We start from the raw sequence: 11,232 nt of genomic DNA, 5'->3' as shown, positions 1-11,232 counted from the left end.
GATGCATTTAATACCGTCAGCAACATGATACAAGGAAACTTTTCGAGATCGCGGGATCACGATCTTGCACACTGTGTTCGCTCGATCACGGATGACAATTTTCCAACGACCGTAATTAAGGTTGTTCCAATTTCTTATTTCACGCTCGTGACACGCGACATCTGGCCATTGCAAAATGGAGCAATACGATTTCCATAAAAAAACACCGACCAACAATCTAGCAATCTTGTAATTGAATAAGTGACATCAGTGACATCATCCAAGCTCTTTTCTGTAGAATGATCAAGCGGAGGGTTCGCGAATGGGTATTGCAGGGACTCTTAATGGAAACCATAATGCCACCCAGAGTCACACCATTTCTCTTCGCAAGTACGAAACGTACAGAGAGGCTGCATAAACTTTCGAGTGAGTAGCAAGAATTATAACCAGTATATAATATTTTATCAAGAGCAAAGATTAAAAATAGAATGTTCCCTTGCTGCTTATTATTAATAATATCAATCGACCACCAGGAGGAAGCTCCAAAGATAAACGATGTTAAGAAGTGAATCAAAAACCGTTGAGAAACGCTAGTTTCAGTTATTCCCTTAAACAGGATCGTATCGACGATGTTTATAAAAGTCGAACGAAAACACGGTCGCGACGACGCGAAATTGAAACGGTATGAAGTCACGCGTCAATTTCGTTCGCGTTAAGTGTCCTACTTTCGCGTCGTCGTTTATTTAGATTTATCGAAGTGCATTGTCTCGATGAACTCTTCAACTGGATGCAGTTCTCGGTGGCCGTAGTCCTTCGAGCAAACGCGTAGACACGCGCGTCACGCATCTCCACTACGAAATTGGAACGAGTAGAAAACTCGATTCGCGTGTCTCGTCGATAAGTGGCTCGATAAGCATAACGTTGCCCTCCTTGGCTAAAACACCCCATTCGACGTATCGAAATAATCGAGAATATCCATTGTTTCCTTTCTGTTCAATTTAAAATATCCTGTATCGTTGATTTGCATTTTACAAGATATTCAGTTTAATGTTTTACCGACCGATAGCGATTTAACATTTTAAAATTCGCGTGTTTTCGTATGCCTATAGAGATGTCAAATCAAACTTTGTGAAAGTCTTCCGTTTCTATAGGGTAATTAAATTTAATAACATTTTTCGTTTTCATGACAACCGATGGGCTCCCAGTCGGTAAGCTTTGCCGGGTAAAAACCGATTAACATACCGGTCGGTAAAATAACTTTTCCATCAAAAATATAATCGTTCTGTGATCTCGTTTTCATCTTTTCCTGTAACGAGAGTGTCGCCATTCCGGCGCACGGTCGATCACCGGCATTTTTAATTTACGACTTGTTCAGACAGCCGAACGAGCAATGAAAATTTCGTCTCTCGATGAGTACGAGCGATATATTTTTACGGTCGCTTTGAGCCAGGTTCAAGGGATGCGCTCCAAAGGTAGCCCCTCTTGCTTTGCATTCTCGACAAACATTAATTTACGGAAAACCGGCGCCAGCGGGTTGAAAAACAAAAAAGAAGAAAAAAAAACACGCTTCATTAAAATTTACTCTCGGCTCTCGGTCGGTACAGAAGAATCTCGCGCTGTTGTTCGAAGCAGGTGGGTCAGTGTCGTTCCATGAAAAAAAGGAAAGATTCGTTTTTCGCGTTCGATCGAAATTTTTAAAAAATTCACCCCATTATGTCGAATATCAGCCAAGTAACGCGATCTCGCGAAAAATGGATATTTTTAATCGTGAATTACGACGGTACGATGCAAACGCGAAACGTACGTAATAATAGTCTTCGGTTTGCTGCACGGAGCGCGGGACTAAATATTTTCCAGTCGAGTAACCTTTCCCGTCCGGTTGTTCGCGGCAAAGTTGAAGCTCTGTTGGGGAAATTATTGTCCACGGATGCATTGTACACGTTTTATCGCGGTGATCGATAGCGGAGCATCGGTGGTCCGGGGGAGAAGAATTTCTGCGAGGACTGGTAGAAATTCAGTAAACTGGCGCAAATATTTGTACACGCGATTGTCCTAATTCAGGAGGGGCATTAATTGCATTCGGAATTGCAGTACGAACTTGCATGAGTTTCGTTTAGGTTCGAGTTGGATACGTGTTATTGTAACGATTATACATATAACGTTTCGTGTGCAATGCATTACATATATTAATTTGCTCGTGCGACTTTGTCCTTTCGACGGAGGTAGAGGAAGCGTAGCGTATTTGGAACGCCAGTTTGTTTAACCCTTATGTTGGTACCTGGGTACTCGTACCATTCTCTGGGATGTCTCTGCGTCGATTTACATTTTAAGAATAAAATTCTATTAAAAGGATCTTAAATATCTGAGCTTTAAAAATAGTTACGTGTACCTGGGTACCTATGTAAAAGACATAATTAGAAACGTAGACTTTTCCTTATGATTCTTGGGTCCTTCTACCCCGTCTATCGATTAGGTATTGAAATCCATTGTTATGAGTCGAAAGAGTTATCAGTTGCTATTAGAAGACTCGTTTGTTATCGTAAAACAATACGTTTGTTATGTTTTATATTTTAAACGTTTTCTTCATTGATTGCTGACCGGTTTCGAGGTAAAATGTAAGAAGAAAAAAAGTTTCTGCCCCCAGAGAGATTTGAACTCTCGACCCCTGGTTTACAAGACCAGTGCTCTAACCGCTGAGCTATGGAGGCGCACGATTTCCATTTTTCTCGAGATATTAGAAGAATCCAACGCGTAATTTCACCATAAGCAATTTTTATATACGCGGTTTAAAAAATCCCGAAGCATTTCCGAAAGGTAGTGAAAAGAAATTTGCCATCATAGATACTCACACTTTCCAATCAGTCACTTGTTATTATTAAATTCAAACATTTTTAAAAGCTATGTCTCATGGTGCATGAATAATTTTTTTTTCAAATTTTGTTACACCGTTTGATATACGCGTAATATATGCACGATATCGACGTGATATTATATTTCGTTTTCCAGTTGGTTAATCATGTATCAATTTTACTAATATAATTATTATTTTCATCGATACGATATTTGAAAGCACGGACGCTTTGAGAAACCATAACAGTTTCTGATATTATTACGCGTCAATAATAATTAGAACGGGAATATTCATGAAATCATGACCGGTCAACATTTGACGGTAATGTTGTTTGACAAACATAACAACAATTTGTAATAATTAAATCGCGAGCAGATTGATGACAACCGTGGCCGGCATGCTGGCACATCGATCTTGTTAGCGATTACCTAATTACATTATTGCACGGTAATTACTATACTACACGGCGATGATAATGTTATCTAAGCAAATTTCAGCTACGCTCCTCATTCATTATGCATGCGCTACGGCGTTGCGCGCGGTGTCCCCTTCTTCGAGAATTCGCGCGCGCTCGAACGAATGTTTTTTAGAAAGAAACTCGATTGTTACAAATTCTATTCACCATATGTAAAACGTATCATTCGCGAACAATCATCTATTGCCTTTGGTCGCCCAGAAGTGAATTTTTATCCCCTTGGAAGCCATCGTGAAACCGAAGGATAATTAAAATTATGACAAACGAAAGAATAGCTGGAAACAAACGACGCGCAGCAGAAGTGTACAGAGAATCCAAGAATTTTTGCTTCTTAAAAATGTATCAAGGATATACGTTTTCTTTCTACGGTGGTTACACGCCGTCCCCCCTCTACCTTCTCTGAACGAGCAATTTTTCAAACAGAGGGAAACTGGGAGCAGCGTGGCCTTGGCTCGTGAATCTTTAATTTGATAAATGCAGAAGGAAACGCGGCGAGAAGCAGCCGTCGAGGTAAGTGCCGGATCCCGTGCAAACAACCGACGGGTACAGCGTTGTTGCGCAATGTCTGCAAATCGGGAGGAAGGACTGGGAAGTGCACCCGTGTGCTCCATTTTTGCCGTGTTTAATCGCCACGTACGGGCTCCATGGACGAGCCGTGCTGCGAGGGGAGGGGGCGGAGAAGGGGAGTGGGAAAGGCAGCACACCGCCGGGAAGGGAATAAGGGCGGCTTGGAAGGAAAAATGGGAACGAACGGATCTGTGGAGTGCCATAGCTTGGGAAGCCAAATGTTTGCGGACAAATCGTCGTCGTTTTCGACGGGGGAAAATCAACAAACCGTTCTGGTCCGGCTCTAATCCAACGAGCGATGAAAATCGTTCCGCACGCGCGAACACGGTTCTCCGGCCGATATAGGATCCGTGGATATTGTCTGGATACGGCCAAGGACACGACGTGTATCCGTTTCCCGAAAAAAATACAGCGAATGCAACGTTCGCTGATGCACCTCGTCCGTGGTGCAATTGTACGGTCGGTAAAGTAGACCCAACTGCTCCGTCGGCAAGATAGACCCAACTGTCTCGACCGGTAAAACAGTATTCCGCTCATCAGCGATGAATTTAATATGCAAGACGGTCGAAATCGGATTAATTATCTGCTTTGATGGCGGAGTGCATCAAATTTCCAAGATTTATTGCCGGGGAACCGTCACGAATTACTCGTCGAAACTGCAGCGTCGAATATGGGTTTCGGCGGTTACGATACTCGAATGCCTTGGAGGTTTTTCCATTTGCTTAAATGTATGCGCCGTTTTAATTACGGGGATTCTAATTAAGCTGTTAACCGGGAATCGCGGCCCGCCGTTTTCTGCGTAGACTTCTGTCACTGGGAATTCGCCATCCGGGCGACCACGGCTTCGTTGGACTAATATCAGAGGGTCGAGGGAATCTTTCATTTTCGACGGCGCGGAAAGCAAACTAACGCGGATCTCGCTTTAATTCCTGACCACGTATCAGAGACCGCCGGCATCCGGGTAGCCGGCGAAGCTGGACCGAATCTGCCGGATCCTCGAGAAACTGCGTTACATACTTTGTATCAAATTAACCCTCGCAGGTCCCAAACGCTTCCTCGTTCGATAAACGAATTTCGGAAACGTTACCCATTGCTTACCATTCGCGAAGTTAATTTTCTCTTATTACATAAGACGATCCTATTAACTATTTTTTCGCGTGGCTCGAGTACAATTTCGAAGACACCGCGAAAAGGGCCATTTCAGAGGGTAGCTTCATCCCTTAAACTCGAGTTTCCCGGGCATCGTTTTTCGTTTAACCAAGCATTACAAGCGCAATCGCGAACCGCTGCGCTCCATTTTTTCCAGTTTCTTTCGCGCCGTGATTTGTGCCCGTGCTATTAGATGCAGCGCGGTAGAATTAATACTGTTATTGTTATTACTGTTCATAAACGTTATTAGTTTCACCAGTCGTATTTAGACCGTTAATAATTCCAGTTTCGTACGCTATCTAATACGAGCACGAAATTACCGTTCAACGTTTCAATTTAACACACGTTTAAATAAAACCGAATAATTTTGAAGAGGAGACGACTATCGTGTTTTCGCATGTTAACATCGTGTATCGAGACTATTCGTAATCTGAGATTCGTCCGTGGCCGTTCCATCTAAAGAAAGTATACCATAGAGGTTGACTCTCTTAACATTAGGGTCTGAAATATGCCCGTTGTTTTTGACGATACGAGAAAATAGCCGAGGGGGGAAATGCTTATTCCGAGGGAGCAAATACGATAAAGATCAATTTTGTCTGTACGCTCCATTTTTCGAGATTCAGCGTCATTTTAAAAGAACCTGTATTTTTCTACGCGTTCTCTCGAGTCAAGGATTGTTTACCAATGTTTTAACCTTTCGTGCATTTGATCTCACGTTTTATTAATAAACAATTAATTTTTGAACACTGATCGCCTAAACTGCAAATTGCACGTTCGAATTATGTTCAACGCGAAAGAGAAGCGGATATATCGTTGCTCGTTAAATTTACAAGATGGTAATAGCATGGTCCTGATTGACCCTGTTTCAACACAAGCCGAACAATGTATTTCGAAATTTCCTATAATTTCTAGCACGTATCGGTGGATATAGGAAGCCTTTATATTATCGAGCAAACCGGGCTCAGAGTCTTATAACAATGCTAGTGCACTTTGCACCAAAGTAACTTACCAATTCAACTTTCTTGCCTTTTGTTACACGAATTTATCGATTCCTTGCTAGATACACCCTCGATACTGTTACTCCCCAAAACGAGAACTAAAAGATAACGCTTAATTTTCTCGTTACAAAGCACCGTCGATTTTAGCACAACGAAAATTGGGAAGATTTAAAACAAACTAATTTTATAGCTAAATACTACTCAAATTTTGTTCGTACAGAAGAAAGAGTTGAGTAGTAAATTAAAAATTACAAAAACAAAGTAAAAATTAAATTTAGTTTACATTTTAATCACGGATCTATTTACATACATTACAAGAACAATTACAAATATCGAATAATAGAATTTTTAATAAATAACGATTTAACATCGCCGAAATAAACACGGATTCAAAAATCTAAACATAGATTTTTAATCGCCATGCTCGAAACGTTTGCAGCAAAATTAAATCCACACATACCGTGCAATGGATATTACGTTTTAGTCTGCTTTTATGTACAATTTCAGTTTACACGGTTTTTCTTATCGCGTACCGTGTATGGCTGATACCATCGTCAAAAGTATGAAAGTTATGGTCGTGAAAAAAATTTGCCTCCAGAGAGATTTGAACTCTCGACCCCTGGTTTACAAGACCAGTGCTCTAACCCCTGAGCTATGGAGGCGGTTGAAGTTTCTTTTACTTCTGCACCTCCGGATATGTCCAGACCTCGGACTGTACGATTTTACGACATCACGTTGTGCTTATTCTTTCATTAAACATTCACCCCACGAATTTACATTACGTTCGAGGACGAAATTTCGAAAGATCGAAGCGTTTCAAATAAATTCAAAGATAATGCTCGGAACCTTTGAACGCCAATTTTTCAGGCAACAATCAAATTTATTACTTTTTTTATCGTTTATAAAGGATTATCCTTGACTTCCGAAACACAATGAAAGAGACCACTAATAATTTAAATGGTTATTTCCATATTTTTCGTCGATGTTTCGCGTCGATATAGAGAATTTAGTTACTCGAATTTAATTATGGATACGATTGTTATATTCCGATTAATTTACGCTCTCTTTTGTACGTGTTTATAACTGAACATGTTGCTTTATGTTTTATCTCTAGTGCAATGGAATCACGGTATTTTTAGATTACGTAAGTGTATTCATTCTAATCTATCAATCGATGCTTATCGCGTGAGAATTATGGAATGTAATGGGATTAGAATATGTACATAGAAGGGAGGTCATTTCAAGACCATTTTTCATTAGATTCTTTGCGATTTTTAACTACTCGGTCGGTAAAATATACCTTACTGCTCGTTCGGTAAAACAGGTGTACTCTGTCGGTAAATCAGATGTACTCTTCGCAGATTTGAAAACAAAGATGACAATAATGTTCAATCGAATAATTCTAGCGATATGTTTGGAAGTAAAGTTTAAAGATAGCCAAAATAATTCATGCATTATCCAAGGCCCATCTCTGTTCCTAATCTTGGTAGCTCGGTTGGCCAAGATTGTTTGCAATGGTAAATTAATTCCGGGAGTAAATTACGAGCTCAAGACGTTCTATCCTCCAGTACGATGTATTTACTCCATTACGAGCCCTAAATCGGAGCAGCGAGAACTGGAATCTGTCATACAACGTGGTGGATGACGATAACAGTTTGGATTAATTGCATGGTCAAGTGTGTTTGCTGTTACATGCGTAACAAGCGTGTTCCACAACCTCACGAAACAGATCACCGGATCGAGTCTTAACAACAGTCCAGAGAGTTACATAATTGAGAATCATTGGCAAGTTTGCAAACGGTACAAGAGACGAGCACCATCGACGGACGTTGGAACTCTGGAAATTAAAATCCCCGGGAATAATTAATCTGTCTGTCATGGGCTCTCATTCGTTTTGCATAAGATCACCACGGTCTTCTGTTCGTAATGCTTGACATTTAGTGTTCTGACCGTAGGAAATTAAACGTTTTCGTATTTCAATTTCATCGATAACACCGACGTTATTTAAAAAAAAAATAAATAGAATACAACGGATATACGATATGTTATTAATAAAGTTCGAATATTTTTTTTTAACGCGGTGCGCTTTTTTAAATATATATTATAATAAATATCCCAAAGTTATCGTACGTATGCAGCGATATTTCATAAAAGAAACTCCACTGAAATTGCACGTTTCATTTTTCTCGCACTTGTACACGCATATCGTTATTTATTATCGCGCATGATCAGTAGATAGTAAAGATATTCGTGACAAATTACAAATAGCTGGTATCAGGCGTCGCAGTTAAGAAGGTTATTAATGGATATGCAAACTCATTTAATACCATAATGATTTAACACTTGAACCAACACTGTAAAGTTGTGACAACAAAAACGTCCAATAAAGTTTACGAGCGTGTATTTCCAAGTAATTTATTATTCGTGTAAAATTGTATTTTTTCTTGCATTTAGAGTAATTTAAATAATTATTAATCCTATAAATATCGAGTGTTTGGTTATTTTAATTTAAGTCAGAGATCTGAATATGATTCGAAGCGATCTCATTCGACGATATTACATTATATTATTGATACAAAATGCTAAAAAGCTAAAAATGCTCTCCTAAAACTTCGCTACGCTGTCTGTCACTTAAGTTATATTTCCTGTAATTTGTGTTGCTTACGTACGATCTGTTATGCAGAGGTATTTTCTTTAATCCCTAAATGCAGTATTGCTATGCGCATAAATTTTCCAAACAGTATTGTTTGGAAAATTTATGCGCATAGCAATGGTACATTTAGGTTTGTAAACACCCGAATGAATAAAAGGAATGTTTCTTGACGGAGTTTCAGTCTCTTGCTTATTTCTGCTTATACAGCGAGAGATTTCGTAGAACGTGGATTTCTACTTGCAAAATAAGAATACCTGGCTTCGCGTTCCTTGCAACATGTAATAAGCTTTTTAACTCCCGATTTCGCGAGTCGCCTAATTTCCGATTCAACGAGGTCTCCTTATTTTCTCCTTATTTTCACTCGTCTCTGTGTTCTCGTCGCGATCAACCGTTCGCTTTCGCTTCAAAAAGTCGCCCAGACTTTTGAGCAGATGCTGATCCGCGGAAAAGAGGTTTTCACTTTATACAAAAGACAAATACGAGTTCTCTGAGTAACCATTTCCGCTCGAAGATACAGCTCGCGATTTTAACAGGTTGGAAGTTGAGCGCAATAGTAATTCGGTTTATGGAGCGAAGTTAGCTCCGAATTTGTTACGAGCGATCCAAAGATCAACGTATTCAAGCGTAGGAAAGTGACCTGTAATCTGTGTCGGTCCATTATTTCTCAATTATTGTATGCTTACTGTTTCACAGATAACAAATCTACGGGAAAATCGTTCGAACGCCGCGGTACTGAAAATCAAAGATAATCACGGGCAATCGACGTTAATTAGCCGTTAATCCGCGATCGAGCTACGAGTCGTTTCCTTCGTAGATATTTTCCGGGACAGGGAGCTCGTGAGTGAATTATGCGCCGGCTTTTTCACGGTATTTTTGCCTCGTTTCCGTGACGCTTGCGATCCCCGTGCTCGTGTTTCATGATTAATGGATGTAGGATAGGAGATTCGGGCGAGCGGGCGGGTACGGCCTCTTCGAAAAATGCAGCAAATAGTCCCATTCCGAGTGGCAGGGTCAACAGCGGAGATAGTGGAACGCGCGAAGTCGATTATTGCAGGCATTCTCGGAGGCACGCGGAAATCGATACCTAATTATCCACCGAGACACCACACACGAACTGCTGTGGGAATTTCCTTGCCCTACGTCCACGAGACCAGCTATTTCGTGCATGTACCTTCTCCTGTTCGGATTATCGAGGAGCCGACGATGCAGTCGACCGGGCTTCGATAATTTCTCAGATCCTCCCGATATCCTATTTTACCGCCAAATATAAATTGTTAACGCTAGAACCAGTAGTGGGCATCCTTGAGACTTTTTCCCAATGAAAGCAACAGAACTTACGATTATAATGGCCGCCATATTTGTTACTCGTCGTTTAATTCGTCAAATGACCGTTTTTAAAATTTCGTTTACAATTTCTAACACACAATATTATTTTAGCGTCATTTAACTTCACGACTTTTCTTATAGTATACGCAGAATGAATTTTACAATTTTACAATTTCTATTCTTATTGTTTGTTTCCGGAATTGAATGATCTATATTTGAACTGGACAAAATTTGGTATCAAATCCTTAGCTTCCGATATAAATAGGAAACGTACGTATAGCAAAGACGAAAGGAGAGAATCTTCAGTTTCCACTGTCTTAGAACAGTCTTACAACACGTATAAAAAATAGTTAAACTTTGGGCGCGTGCAGTTTCGAATCTACTAGCGTTTTACTCATAATTGAACCACTGTTAGAAGCGGCAAGTCTTCCCCTTTAAAATGGTGTTTGGTTTTTGCCGATCGGACTTTCCGTTTTCGAGATATCGTAATTTATTTAAAAGATAATTTTTTACATTCCACTGCCCACGCGCTCTCCGCCTTACGAAAGCCTATTAACGCGTATTAAAAATACTAAAACTTTAGACGCGTGCAGTTCTGAAACTACTAGTGCTTTATCCATTTTGAGCAATTGTTAGCAGCGGCAAGCCTTCCCCTTTAAAATGGTTTTTGGTTTTTGTCGATCGGACTTTCCGTTTCGGAGATATCGTAATTTATGTAAAAGGTAATTTTTCTAATTCGACTGTCTCTGTCTCCGTCTGACGCGTCGGACCTCCTTGTCGCACGCTGACCCACTGACCGAGTGACCGAGTCACGTGATGTTTACTATTTACTACGGTCACGTGAGTTCATTCATCTCGCGACGTAAACAAACGTTTCGGACCCTTATATCTCCGGAACTAGCCACCGCATCGACTTGAAACTAAAATTCTCATATCTCCGGAACTAATAAAGCTATCGACTCGTACAAACGCTCATTTTAAAGGGCATTTCATCCTCTACCTAACGACCATATCACCTACTATAATTTTTGCTGTCTTCTATGTTTATTCTCACATTTACTTTGACACTACATTACCAACGAAGTTTCAGCAATTCCTACTGATCGTACGACTAGTGTACGATAAAACTGCAACATAAATTGTTTATTTAATTGAAAATTTATTTAAATACAGTATGTTTGCGTAATTACTAGCCAGCACTTTTTCTCTAGAACTAACTATGATATCGACCTGG

The 11,232-nt window shown here is 40.1% G+C and overlaps 1 protein-coding gene and 2 non-coding genes across 3 annotated transcripts in view; 1 reads left to right on the top strand and 2 right to left on the bottom strand.

The window, feature by feature from the left end:
• Positions 1–11,232, top strand: part of LOC122398171 (cysteine-rich secretory protein 2-like) — a 117,154-nt gene that overhangs the window by 7,703 nt on the left and 98,219 nt on the right. Inside the window, exon 4 of the mRNA XM_043397835.1 lies at positions 278–405. The gene's annotated coding sequence lies outside the window, so the exon portion shown is untranslated. The remainder of the gene's footprint in view (positions 1–277; positions 406–11,232) is intronic.
• On the bottom strand, positions 2,615–2,687 carry Trnat-ugu. The gene has a single exon. It is a non-coding gene; the product is annotated as a tRNA-Thr (tRNA).
• On the bottom strand, positions 6,609–6,681 carry Trnat-ugu. Its single transcript has one exon. It is a non-coding gene; the product is annotated as a tRNA-Thr (tRNA).

This window comes from Colletes gigas, unplaced genomic scaffold (assembly GCF_013123115.1).
Source record: "Colletes gigas isolate AHSC1104 unplaced genomic scaffold, ASM1312311v1 Colletes_gigas_Sc00011, whole genome shotgun sequence".
Classification (NCBI taxonomy): Eukaryota; Metazoa; Arthropoda; class Insecta; order Hymenoptera; family Colletidae; genus Colletes; species Colletes gigas.
Note: the sequence above shows the minus strand (reverse complement) of the source record. Positions and strands in the feature narration are given on the sequence as shown.